This window comes from Pristis pectinata, chromosome 11 (genome assembly GCF_009764475.1).
Source record: "Pristis pectinata isolate sPriPec2 chromosome 11, sPriPec2.1.pri, whole genome shotgun sequence".
NCBI lineage: Eukaryota > Metazoa > Chordata > Chondrichthyes > Rhinopristiformes > Pristidae > Pristis > Pristis pectinata.
The window spans coordinates 60678104-60691411 of NC_067415.1; the positions used below are offsets into that span (position 1 = coordinate 60678104).

General features: G+C 46.5%; 1 protein-coding gene across 1 annotated transcript in view; it reads left to right on the forward strand.

Moving 5' to 3' along the window:
* The window catches only part of myo16 (myosin XVI), a 438207-nt gene that overhangs the window by 332255 nt on the left and 92644 nt on the right, over nt 1-13308 (forward strand). The gene's annotated exons all lie outside the window — the stretch shown is intronic.

Here is a 13308-nt window from a genome sequence, read left to right on the forward strand (position 1 = left end):
CCATGTTGCCTGAAGTTAAATTCTTATCCCTTTCTAAAATTTCTGTCTTATTCTTTATTCCGGAGCCTTCAGTAACCTCTCCTGCACTCTCCTTCCCTTTTACTTTATCCATACTACAGCCCTAGTTATATGATTCACCAGGACCCTAGTCCCAGCATGGTTCAGGAGGAGCCCATCCCATCGGAGGAGCTCCCTTCTTCCCCAATACTGGTGCCAATGTCCCATGAATTCAAACCCACTTCTCCCACACTAATCTTTGAGCCACACATTTAACTCTCTGATCTCAGTGATCCTGTGCCAATTTGCACATGATTTGGGTAGCTTCAGAGATTATTATTATCTTTTTGGTTATGCTTTTCAATTTAGTCCATAGCTGCTCAAATTCCCTCAGCAGAACCTCTTGTTCTACCTATGTCATTGGTACCCACATGGACCATGACAACTGGATTTTCCCCTCCCACTCCAAATTCAAGTAAACTAAGTCTGCTATGTTGCTTTCATCAATTTTCTTATTCACCTCCTCAAAAAACTCAATCAGATTTGTGGACTGGATTTTCCCTGCACAAAACATGTTGACTCCTCCTAATCAGTGTCTGCCTTTCCACGTGAACATAAATCCTGTCCTTCAGAATTTTTTCCAATAATTTCCCTGCTGTTGATGTAAGGCTTGTAGTTTCCTGGCTTAGCCCTATTACCTTTTTTGAATAAATTTAGTGCAAATACTGGCTCATTCATTGTTCCCACCATTCTCAACAAGTCCTACCATCACTAACCACACGACAGCCAAACACCAGCACCAATCCCTCCTCCCAAAAAGGTGTTTTAATCCAACTGAATGGCCAGAAATGAAAAAGGTCGTGCTGTTCACTAGAGTGCAAAAGAATTAGGATATTTAACATTTAACTGTGGTTTATTTATTTTTCTCCTTCATTTGGCTTTGAGGTGCTATGAATGCTTTATGTGGGATCAGGCACAAACTTGAAAGAACCTGAAATGATTCTCCTTTGTACATTAGACGACCTTTTGAAGTCTGACATATTTATCATTAGTCCTCACCAGACGATGCTGATTGTTATGTCTGGGAAGCTATTCGAGCGGAAGGAAATATTGAAAGCTTCCTTATTGATGAATCTATCTTCTTCATGTTTACTGGAACACAAGTTTCTGTTTCAGAATCTGATGTGAATTGTAACAATTTCCCAGATGCAGTCACGTGCAGAGGCTACATAGCATGTACTGATGAAAAGATGAAAACAAATTGATTAACACTAAAAAGCTATATAGAAATAGATGTTCAGAATCAAAAGACTAATTTAGTCTCCTATTTCCACATGGCATGATTATGGGTTAAAGTGATAAGCAGAGATATCAGTTTGCGTCAAACAATCTTGACTCCAGTTATACATAACATACTCTTTAGATTCCCAAATCTGTACATTGCTTGTAGCTCAGATGATCTGTTCCGGTGAAGGATATCATTCCAATGATCAGTGACATATGAGTAGGACTATGTGCTCATTTCTCTTTCAAAACCATAGTAGTTATTTCCAGTATGGCCTACGTGGCTGTTCCCAATGTTACACTACTATTTCTGATTGTGTAGCAGTTGCTACCGCGGAATAAACACAAGACATTAGTCGTAGAGTTTTAGAACAGAACTGGTTTATTTTCCCGCCTCGCGCGGGCCTTTTAAGAGAGCCTGTTCCCGCCCACTCAAAACAGCAATGATGTATACGCCACATCATCAAACCTTTCCCGTGTGCAGTTCTCCCTGTCGCTCGGGGAAGACGAAAGCCCACTGCCATCTTGGGCCTCGCCGCTTCAACGACACGCGACCCGACCGCCGAGCCGGTTCGCTTGCTCGGACAGTGAGTCGCTACACAACCCCCTCCCAGAACCGGCGATACGGTCTCCAAGGTCCATGGGCTGTGTTAGCCGCTGCTTAGGAGGTCGGCCCCTGCGTCGCGGTGCTGGAATCTCGACTGGTTGTTGTAGATCTAAATGGGCCGGTTTGAGGAGGTCCATCGTGAAGACCTGCTCCTTGCCTCCAATGTCCAAAATAAAGGTGGACCCATTATTCCTGATGACTCGGAACGGCCCCTCATATGGTCGTTGCAACGGTGCCCAAGGTGTGCCCCTGCGAACGAAAACAAACCTACAGTCTCGTAGTTCTTTGGGCTTACAGGACGGGGCTTGACCGTGCTGTGAAGTGGGAATCGGGGCCAAGTTGCCGAGCCTCTCGCGCAGTTTTTGCAGGACTGCCGTGGGTTGTTCCCCTTGGTCCTGAAGGGAGGGTATGAAATCCCCTGGGACGACAAATCCCCTGGCGCTCCGTACATGAGTTCAGCTGACAAAGCATGGAGGTCTTCTTTGGGGGCAGTGCGTATGCCGAGCAGGACCCAAGGCAGTTCGTCGACCCAGTTAGGACCCTGCAGGCGGACCATCAGGGCAGATTTCAGATGGCGGTGGAAATGTTCCACTAACCCCTTTGATTGAGGGTGGTAGGCCGTGGTGGTGTACAGCTGCATCCCCAGCATGTTTGCTAATGCAGACCAGAGGCCGGAGGTAAATTGGGTGCCTCTGTCTGAAGTGATGTGGGCTGGAACACCAAAATGTGAGATCCAAGTTGTGAGCAGCGCCTGGGCACGGGAATCAGTCGTGATGTCAGATAGAGGGGTTCCCTCTGGCCACCTCGTGAACCGGTCAACGATGGTAAGCAGGTACCGGGCCCCTCTTGAAACCGGCAAAGGGCCTACGAGGTCGACGTGGATGTGGTCGAACCTTCTACGGGTAGGCTCGAACTGTTGTGGCGGGACCTTGGTGTGTCGTTGGATTTTCGATGTCTGGCAGTGCTGACAAGTCCTGGCCCACTCCCTGACCTGTTTGCGCAGGCCATGCCAGATGAACTTGCTGGCGACCAGCTGGACAGTTGATCTGATGGACGGGTGTGCCAACCCATGTATCAAATCGAAAACGCGTTTCCCCCAGGCTGCAGGAACTATAGGGCGGGGTTGACCTGTTGCGATGTCGCAAAGGAGGGTCTGCTGACCTGGACCAACTAAGAAATCCTGGAGCTGCAGGCCCAAGATTGCAGTTTTGTAGTTGGGCAGTTCGTCGTCAGCCTGCTGTGCGTCAGCCTTGTAGTCGATACCCAGGGACAGGCTGTGGATGGTTGGTCTGGAAAGTGCGTCAGCAACGACATTGTCCTTCCCGGAGACATGTTGGACATCCGTTGTGAATTCGGAAATGTAGGACAAATGTCTCTGCTGACGAGCTGGTCAGGGATCAGAGGCTTTGGAGAAGGCGAAGGACAAACGCTTATGGTCAGTGAAGGCGGTGAAAGGCCTGCCTTCCAAAAAGTACCGGAAATGCCGGACTGCCAGGTACAGCGCTAGAAGTTCCCAATCAAAAGCGCTGTATTTCAGTTCGGGTGGTCTAAGGTGCTTGCTGAAAAATGCCAAGGGTTGCCAACTGCCTTCGATTAGTTGTTCCAGTACCCACCAACCGTGGTGTTGGATGCGTCCACCGTGAGGGCGGTACAAGCATCGTGACGTTTGCCAGGGCATCCTTGGCCTTAACAAAGGCAGCCGCAGCCTTGTCATTCCAGGCAATGTCCTTGCCCTTACCAGCCATCAGCGAGAACAAAGGGCGCAGGATACGGGCTGCTGCAGGGATGAACCGATGGTAAAAGTTGACTATCCCCAGGAATTCCTGTAGGCCTTTGACCGTGTTGGGGCAGGCAAAATGGCAGATAGCGTCCACTTTGGCAGGTAGGGGTGTTGCTCCATCGCTGGTGATTCTGTGGCCGAGGAAATCGATAGAGTCAAGTCCGAATTGGCACTTGGCCGGGTTGACCGTGAGGCCAAAATCACGGAGACGAGAATACGGTTGGTGGAGGTGGGAAGGGTGTTCTTGGCGGTCACGGCTGGCGATTAGTATGTCATCTAAGTAAATGAACACGAAGTCCAGGTCTCGGCCTACTGCGTCCATCAGCCGCTGGAACGTCTGCGCGGGGTTCTTAAGGCCGAACGGCATTCGAAGGAACTCGAACAGGCTGAATGGGGTGATAATTGCAGTTTTGGGGACGTCATCTGGGTGTACCAGGATTTGGTGGTATCCCCGAACGAGGTCCACCTTGGAGAAGATGCGGGCCCCATGTAGGTTGGCTGCGAAGTCTTGGATGTGAGGGATGGGGTAGTGGTCTGGGGTGGTGGCATCATTCAGCCTGCGATAGTCGCTGCAGGGCCTCCACCCGCCAGTGGCTTTGGGGACCATGTGCAGGGGGGAGGCCCAGGGGCTGTCTGACCTGCGAACAATCCCAAGTTCCTCCACGCGACAGAACTCTTCCTTTGCCAGGCAGAGCTTGTTTGGAGGTAGTCATTGTGCTCGGGCATGAAGTGGTGGCCCTGTGGTAATGATGTGGTGTTGCACCCCGTGTTTGGACATAGAATTCGTAAACTGAGGTGCCAAAACTGATGGGAATTCGGCTAGGAGCTTGGTGAACTCGTTGCCGGACAGGAAGATGGAGTCCAAGCGCGGGGCTGGTAGACTGGTTTCTCCCAGGGGGTAGGTCTGGAAAGTTCTGGAGTGGACTAGCCGTTTCCCCCACAGGTCGACTAACAGGTTGTGGGCCCGAAGGAAATTGGCTCCTCGGAGTGGTCGGGCGATGGTGGCAAGGGTGAAGATCCAGGTGAAACGGCTACCGCCGAATTGTAACTGAAGTATACGAGTACCGAAAGTCCGTATCGTTGTGCCGTTTGCAGCATTGAGTACCGGACCTTGTTGCCTGTTATGAGTGTCACGGCCGGTCGGGGGCAAAATACTGACCTCTGCTCCAGTATCGACAAGGAAATGCCGCCCGGACTGCTTGTCCCGAACGAATAGGAGGCTTTGTCAGTGGCCAGCCGCCGAAGCTGTTAGTGGCGGCTGGTGCTGGCGTTTCGCTGACTTGCAGGGTGGGCGGCATCAACGGGCCTCCGCGCCCCACCTCTGATGGTAGAAACACAGTTGGTTGCCATTGTCGCCGTCTGTGTTTCTGGGGTGTGGTCGCCCGGTTGCTGGGCCTGGTTTAGGCGAGTGTTGGGCTCGCGGCCTGGCGACTTGGCCGATGGACGAACCGTGCTCGCGTTTGGCTTTCCACAGGACGTCTGCCCGAGCAGCCACCTCACGCGGGTTGCTGAAATCAGCATCGGCCAACAGCAGGTGAATGTCATCGGGTAGTTGTTTGAGGAAGGCCTGTTCGAACATTAGGCAGGGCTTGTGTTCCCCAAGCCAATGCCAGCATCTCATTCATTAGGGCAGATGGGGATCTGTCCCCCAGGCCATCGAGATGAAGCAGGCGGGTGACACACTCACGATGGGAGAGGCCGAAGGTCCAAACCAGAAGGTCTTTGAAAGCCGGGTACTTATCCCCCTCCAGAGGAGACTGGATGAAGTCACTAACCTGGGCGGCTGTCTCCTGGTCCAGAGAGCTGACCACATGGTAGTACTTTGTGGAGTTGGAGGTGATCCGCTGAAGGTGGAATTGCGCTTTCGACGAAGCGTCCAAAAGGTGGGCAGCTTGAGTGCCACTGCATTGGATGCTGCGTTGTTGTCCATTGTGCAGGTCCAAAATCCGTTTGGACCATCGGGGTCACCAATGTAGCGGCTGCTACCGCGGAATGAACACAAGACCCTAGTCGTAGAGTTTCAGAACAGAACTGGTTTATTTTCCCGCCTTGCGCGGGCCTTTTAAGAGAGCCTGTTCCCGCCCACTCAAAACGGCAATGACGTATACGCCACATCATCAAACCTTTCCCGCGCGCGGATTCTTCCTGTCGCTCGGGGAAGACGAAGGCCCACTGCCATCTTGGGCCTCGCCGCTTCAACGACATGTGACCCGACCGCCAAGCCGGTTCGCTTGCTCGGACGGTGAGTCGCTACAATTGAGTCTTTTATAACAGAGGCTTTTTGGATACACATGTAAGTGTGTATGTGCAGCTGTGCATGCATGTGTGGGAGATTGTGTGCGCTTGTGTGACTGCTTATGTGCATGTGTGCTGATAGGTGTTTATGTATGCAGATCTGTTTGTATTTGTATTTGAGCATGCATGTGCATTTGTGTGTGGGGGTATATTTGTTCAGTTGTATTCGTGATGATGTGTGTATGTACTTGTGCATATATTTCTATGTGTGCGCACACGTGATATGCCTCGGATTTCCTTGCTTTCTCCTTCTCAACATTTTTTTGCAGAGTTTATGATGGAACAGAGAAGGATGCTAATGTGAGGGAAAAGAGAATGGTAGAGCTGACGAATGACAGAGAGTGATAAAGAGAGATAGATCAGAGTGAAGGGCAAGGCTGGCAGGATTAGGGAAGCCTGGTTGCTGAGGGATGTTCAGGATCTAGTCAGGAAAAAGGCAGCATTTGCCAGGTGTAATCATCTGGAAATCAGGCGTATCTCTTGAGCAGCATATGGGTATGGAAGTACAGTTAAGAGGGAAATCAGGAAGGCAAAAGAAGTACACAAGATAGTGTTGGCAGATTGGTAATTGGTTTATTATTGTCACATGTACCGAGGTCCAGTGAAAAAACTTGTCTGGCATACCATCCATACAGATCAATTCATTACAACAGTGCAATGAGGTAGTACAAGGTAGAAACAATAACAGAGTGCAGAATAAAGTGTTATAATACAGAGAAAGTGCAGTGCAGGTAGACAATATTGGTATTGATTTATTATTGTCACTTGTACCGAGATACAGTGGAAAACCTATCTTGCATACCGAATCGTCAATTCATTACACAGTGAAGTTACATTGGCTTAGTACAGAGTGCTTTGATGTAGTACAGGTAAAAAACAATAACAGTACAGAGTAAAGTGTCACAGCTACAGAGAAAGTGCCGTGCAATAAGGTGCAAGATCATAACAAGGTAGATCATGAGGTCATAGTCCATCTCATCGTATAAGGGAACTGCTCAATAGTCTTATCATAGTGGGGTAGAAGCTGTCCTTAAGTCTGGTGGTACGTGCCCTCAGGCTCCTGTAACTTCTACCTGATGGAAGAGGAGAGAAGAGAGAATGACCCGGGTGGGTGGGGTCTTTGATTATGCTGGCTGCTCCACCAAGACAGCGAAAGGTGAAGACAGAGTTCAAGGAGGGGAGGCTGGTGTCCGTGATGCACTGGGCTGTGTCCACAACTCTATGCAGTTTCTTGCGGTCCTGGGCAGAGCAGTTGCGGTACCAAGCCATGATGCATCCAGATAGGATGCTTTCTTTGGTGCATCAATAAAAGTTGGTGAGAGTCAAAGGGGACAAACCGAATTTCTTTAGCCTCCTGAGGAAGTAGAGGCACTGGTGAGCTTTCTTGGCAGTGGTATCTACGTGATTTGACCAGGACAGGCTATTGGTGATGTTCACTCCCAGGAACTTAAGCTCTCAACCCTCTCAACCTCAGCACCATTGATGTAGACAGGTTCATGTACACCGCCCCCATTTCTGAAGCCAATGACCAGCTTTTTTGTTTTGTTGACATTGAGGGAAAGGTTGTTGTCATGACACCATTCCACTAAGCTCTCTATCTGCTTCCTGTACTCCAACTCATCGCTGTTTGAGATGTGGCCTACAACGGTGGTGTCATCAGAATCTGGCCACACAGTCATGAGTGTATAGGGAGTAGAGTAGAGGGCTGAGGACGCAGCCTTGTGGGGCACCAGTGTTGAGAATAATCGTGCCGGAGGTATTGCTGCCCATCCTCACTGATTGCGATCTGTGGGTTAGAAAGTCAAGGATCCAGTTACAGAGGGAGGTGTTGAGTTCTAGGTCTTGGAGTTTGGTGACAAGTTTGTTTGGGATTATAGTATTGAAGGCAGAGCTGTAGTCAATAAACAATAGTCTAACATAGGTGTCTTTACTGTCCAGATGCTTCAGAGCTGAGTGTAGGGCCAGGGAGATGGCGTCTGCTGTAGACCTGTTTCGGAGATAAGGTTCAAGGTCATAACGAGGTAGATTGTGAGGTCAAAAGTCCATCTTATCATACAGGGGAACTGTTCAATAGTCTTATAACAGCAGGATAGAAGCTATAGAAGCTGTCCTTGAGCCTGGTGGTATGTGCTTTCAGACTTTTATATCTTCTGCCCAAGGGGGGGCGGGGAGAAGATAAAAGGTCTGGGGTGGGTGGGGTCTTTGATTATGCTGGCTGCTTTACTGAGGCAGTGAGAAGTGTAGACATCTCAGGAGATTACATAAGTATATTAAGAGCAAACAGGACACTAGGAAGACAACAGGTCCCTTTAAGGATCAGTGTGGTCATCTGTGTGTGGAGCCATGGGAGATGGGTGAAATCTTAAATGAATACTTCTCATCTGTATTTGCTGTGGAGAAGGTCGTAGAAGTTGGGGAATTCAGGGAATAGTATAGCAATGTCATGAAACATGTCAACATTACTAAAGAAGAGCTGTTGGTAGTCTTAAATGCGTGAAGGTGAATAAATTCCCAGGGCCTGACTAAGTGTATCCTGGGACATAGTTGGGAAAGTAGGAAAGAAATTGCTGGGGCCATGCCAGAGATATTTGTATTGTCATTAGCTACGTAACCATAATTCTATTAGTTTTAAGATAATGATGGAAAAGGATAGGAGAGGTCCACAGGTTAGGGTCCGAAACTGGAGCAGGGCTAATTTTGAGGAAATTAGGCCGGATCTAGCAGAGGTCGATCGGGTGAGCCTGTTTGAAGGGAAAGGAATGAATAACAAGTAGGAGGCTTTTAAGAGTGTGATATCAAGAGTCCAGGAACAGCATGTCCCTGTTAGGGTGAAGGGTAAACCTGGCAAGTTTAGGGAACCCTGGCTGACGAGAGATATTGAGGCTCTAATTAGGCAAAAGAAGGAAGCATACATTGGGTTTAGGAGGTCAGGGATGAGTGAATCCTTTGAGGACTATAAAAAGATTAACAATACACTTGAGGGAAATCAGGAGGACAAAGAGAGGGTATGAGATGGATCTGGCAGGTAAGGTAAGGAAAACCCCAAGAGGTTCTTCAACTACATTAAGAGTAAAAGGGTGGCAAGGGAGAGAGTAGGTCGCCTTAGAGATCAGCAGGGCTGCCTACGTCTCGAGCTGCAGGAGGTGGGTGGGATTTTTAATGAATATTTCTCCTTGGTATTTATGGAAGAGAAAATCATGGTTGCTCAAGAGATAAAGGAAACAGGTGGAGATGTTTTGGACATGATTCATATTACCAAGGAGGAGGTACTTGCAGCCTTACTGTGCATTAAGGTGGATAAATCCCCAGGGCCTGACCAAGTGCATCCTTGGAATTTGTGGGAGGCTAGAGAAGAAATTGCAGAGGACCTTGCGGAGATATGTGCTTCATTGTTAGCCACTGATGAAGACTGGAGAGTGACTAATGTTTTTTGAAGAGGTAACCAAAAGGGTAGGTGAGGGTAGGGCAGTGGATGTTGTCTATTTGTCAAACCAACATAGATCTTCTACTCGGAATGGTAGGACACCAGGGAGTGTAGTGGAACAGAGGGACCTGGGAGTACAAGTGCATAGCTCATTGAAAACAGCATCACAGGTAGACAGGGTGATGAAGCTTTCATCAGTCAGGGCATTGAGTACAGGAGCTGGGACATTATGTTGCAGTTGCATAAGTCATTGGCGGGGCTGCACTTGGAGTACTGTGTACAGTTTTGGTCATCCTGTTATAGAAAAGACATGGTTAAACTGGAAAGAAGGCAGAAAATATTTACGAGGATGTTGCCAGGACTAGAGGCCCTGAGTTGCAGGTTGACCAGGTTAGGTCTTTATTCCTTGGAATGTAGGAGAATGAGGGATGACCTTATAGAAGTGTTTAAAATTATGAGAGGCATAGATAAGGTGGATGGCAACAGTCTTCTCCCCAGGGCAGGGGAGTCCAAAACTAGAGGGCACAGGTTTAGGTTAAGAGAGGAAAGATTTAAAAGGTAACGTTTTCACGCAGATGGTGATGAGTATATGGAACGAGCTGCCTAGGAAGTGGTTGAGGCAGGTATAATAGTATCATTTAAGAAGCATTTGAATAGGTACATGGGGGGGGGGGGTTTGGAGGTATATGGGCCAAATGCAGGAAATTAGGACTAACTCGACGAGCACTGTAGTCGGCATGGACTCATTGGGCCAAAGGGCCTGTATCCGTGCTTTATTGCTCTGTGACTCTCTGGCTCTAGAGCTGACTGAGTGTGCTGGGGAAATTGACTGGGAGAAAATACTGCTACTTGTTCACTTCTCCTTCCAATGGATTTGAAGGATTATGTAGAGACAAATTAGTGTTATGTCTCCAGTGCTTTGAGATGCCAGTTGTAAATAGTCTCAGAAGGATATTGGATTCCAAGGATTACTGCAGCCTAGTAAACCATTAACTTTGTGCCAGGTTTGAGATCTCGATTTTCGTATACCCTTTTCCTCATTTGGTCAAAGGGAGGAACTCCACTGTTTCCTCTTTTACTATGCATAACCCATTCAATATTTCACACATTTTCTCTATAACTACAGTGCTCCTCCTTTGTACATCTGTAAAGTATTCATTTGGAACCCTAGCTACACTCTACCTCCATAGAGAGTTAACTTTTCATTCCTAATGGGTTGCATTTTTAGTTACCCTCTTATCCCCTATGGATTTTCTTCACATTTTACCTACCAATAATTTTTCATGCTCTTTCTTTTCCATCCTAATTTCCCTTTTATGTTCACCCCTACACTTCCTATATTCCTTTAGGATTTCTGCAGTATTAAGTTCTAAATAAGCTTCTCTTTGTTGTCTTGTCTTCCCCCCGTGTATTTTGTTATCTGCAGGCTCTGGATATAATGTTTCTGACCTTTCACTTTCTGGGAGCATGTTTACTTTAAACTTCTTGAATCTCCTTCTTGATTGACGTCCACTGATTTGAGACTGATTTGCTATCAAGTAACTGGTTCCAGTCCACTTTTTATAAACCACTTCACAAACAAGTGAAATTTTCCTGACCCCAATTTGGATTATTCATTCCTATTTTGTCTAATTCCACAATTGTGATGAACCTAACTCAATTATGATCACAGCACCAACATGCTCTCCCACTGACATTCCTTCCATCTGCCCAGGTGCATTCCCTAAAACTGAATCCAGAGTTGTTCCCCTTCTTGTTCAACTTCCCAAAAACTAGCTAAAAATATTCTCCTGAATGCAATTTTGGAATTCTGTGCCCTCTATAGCTACTTACATTAATATTTGGGTCATTATAATTTCACACAATTTGCATCCTGCTTTGTTTGCACACTGGAAATTTGCCAACAAATTTACTCTCCTATCCCCTTCAAATTATTTGGAGATCTATTGGACACTTCCAATGGTGTGATTGCCCCTTTTCCTCTTCATTTCAAACTTTACAGCCTCATTTGGTGATTCTTCTACATATCATCCCTTCTCACAGCTGTGATTGCTTCTGGAACCAATACAATAATCCCTCCCTTACATTTTTATTCCCTCTATCTCATCTAAAAAATCCACAACCAGGTTAAGCTTCCATTCCTGACCCTTTTAGTCCATGCTACTGCAGTCACTGTAATATCTTATCTATCTATCAGTGTCTTCAGCTCATTTTGCAATGAGCACAGGCAAACTCCTTTTTTGTCTAATTTTCAACTTATGTTTGCTTAGCCTTCCAAACTGTCATATTAATTTTCTGTTTGCCATTTTAAAATTTACTTTCCTCCGTTCTGAATTAATGCTTATCTTGCCAAGTGATCTTAAACCATCCCAACAGGACTAGTAAATCTGCCTGCAAGAATATTGTTGTGAGTCTCGTTGTGGTCCAACTCATCTGACCTGTTCAGATCCCATCTTTCCACTGGCCAAAAATCCGAAGCTCTCCCTTCTGCATCATTCTCTGTACTATCCTTCTATTTCTATAACTCACTGGTATGTGGTTCTGGAGTAATCTAGAAATTACTACTGCTGAGGTCTGCTTATATAATCTCTTTCCTAACTCTTTAAAATCTGCCTGTTGGATCTCATCACATTGTCTATCTATGTTGCTAGTACCAGTATGGACCATGAATTTTTATTGTTCACTTTCCTCTTCCAGAATGTTCTACAGCTATATTCTTGACCCTGGCACAAGGGAGACAATTTACCATCCTGGAATCATGTCTGTGATCACAGAAATGCTTATTTGCTTCCCTTTTACTAGTGTTCTTTTGAACTTTCTCTTTCCTTCCTGTACACTTGATTCATGGGTTATGGTCTTGACCTTGACCGAGAAACCCTGTCCCCCAACAGCATCCAGAACTGAATACTGGTAAGCGAGCAAGATCCCTTGAGAACTGTTTAACTTGCATGGTCTTTTAGGTCATTTGGCAGTCACCCAGTCCCTCTCTGCTTGCACTTTCTTGAACGACATGTCAATCACCTTCTGAAATACTATCCATGAAAGTCAGCCGAGTGGATGGACCACAGTGACATCATCTTTTGTTCAAGCTCCGAAGTCTGGAGCTCAACCTTCTACAGCTAGTGACAGATCCTTCACCTGTGGTTGTGCAGGACATGGAAAGAGTCTTGGAGTTCCCACTTGGCTCAGGATATACCATGAGTCGGACATGTGTGCTTTACATTATTAGAAAGCTACCTTAAGCTTAAACAAAGGACTTACAGTACTCTTAATAAATTACCTGCTGCTTTATTTAACCTGATTGTACTTAATTTCCCACTTTAGTGTTTAAATTAGGTATTTAACTTACCTAATATGTTTCCAGTGTTGATTATAAACTCATTTAATGTCATAGAAGTAAGCCTTAACCACAGAGCTGAGGCCTCTTTCTGTGTTAGTGAAACAGGATTAGTTTTACCTAGTTTAAAGCTGGGGATTTCAAGGTGCCACTCTGAAGACATTAAACCTCTTGAATGTCTTGCTCAACCACTGTTTTCTTCTTGTGCTCCGCTACAGCTCCCCCTCTTCCCTGACCACATGTGGCCTCCTTGTTTGACTGAGATAGTGGAGGGGAGGCTTTTGTGTATGTTTTCACCCGAAAGGTCTACTTTACTCCACATGATGCATTGTGCCTTAATGCCATGGTGCATTACTAGGGGGCCTTGCACTAAATTGACACAGGTCAGCTGGCACTGCGGGCTTAATGTGCCTTAAAGATTTTCTAAGGCTTCATGTTTGCTATTTTTGATGGCAGTTTTATCATATTTCTAACAAAATACTCTGGAAATAGAAAAGGCCACTTACATGGAAAGGTAATCATGAATAAGTAAACACAGTGTTCTTTGTCTTCACTGATGATGATTTCAATCATGTTTGCATTTA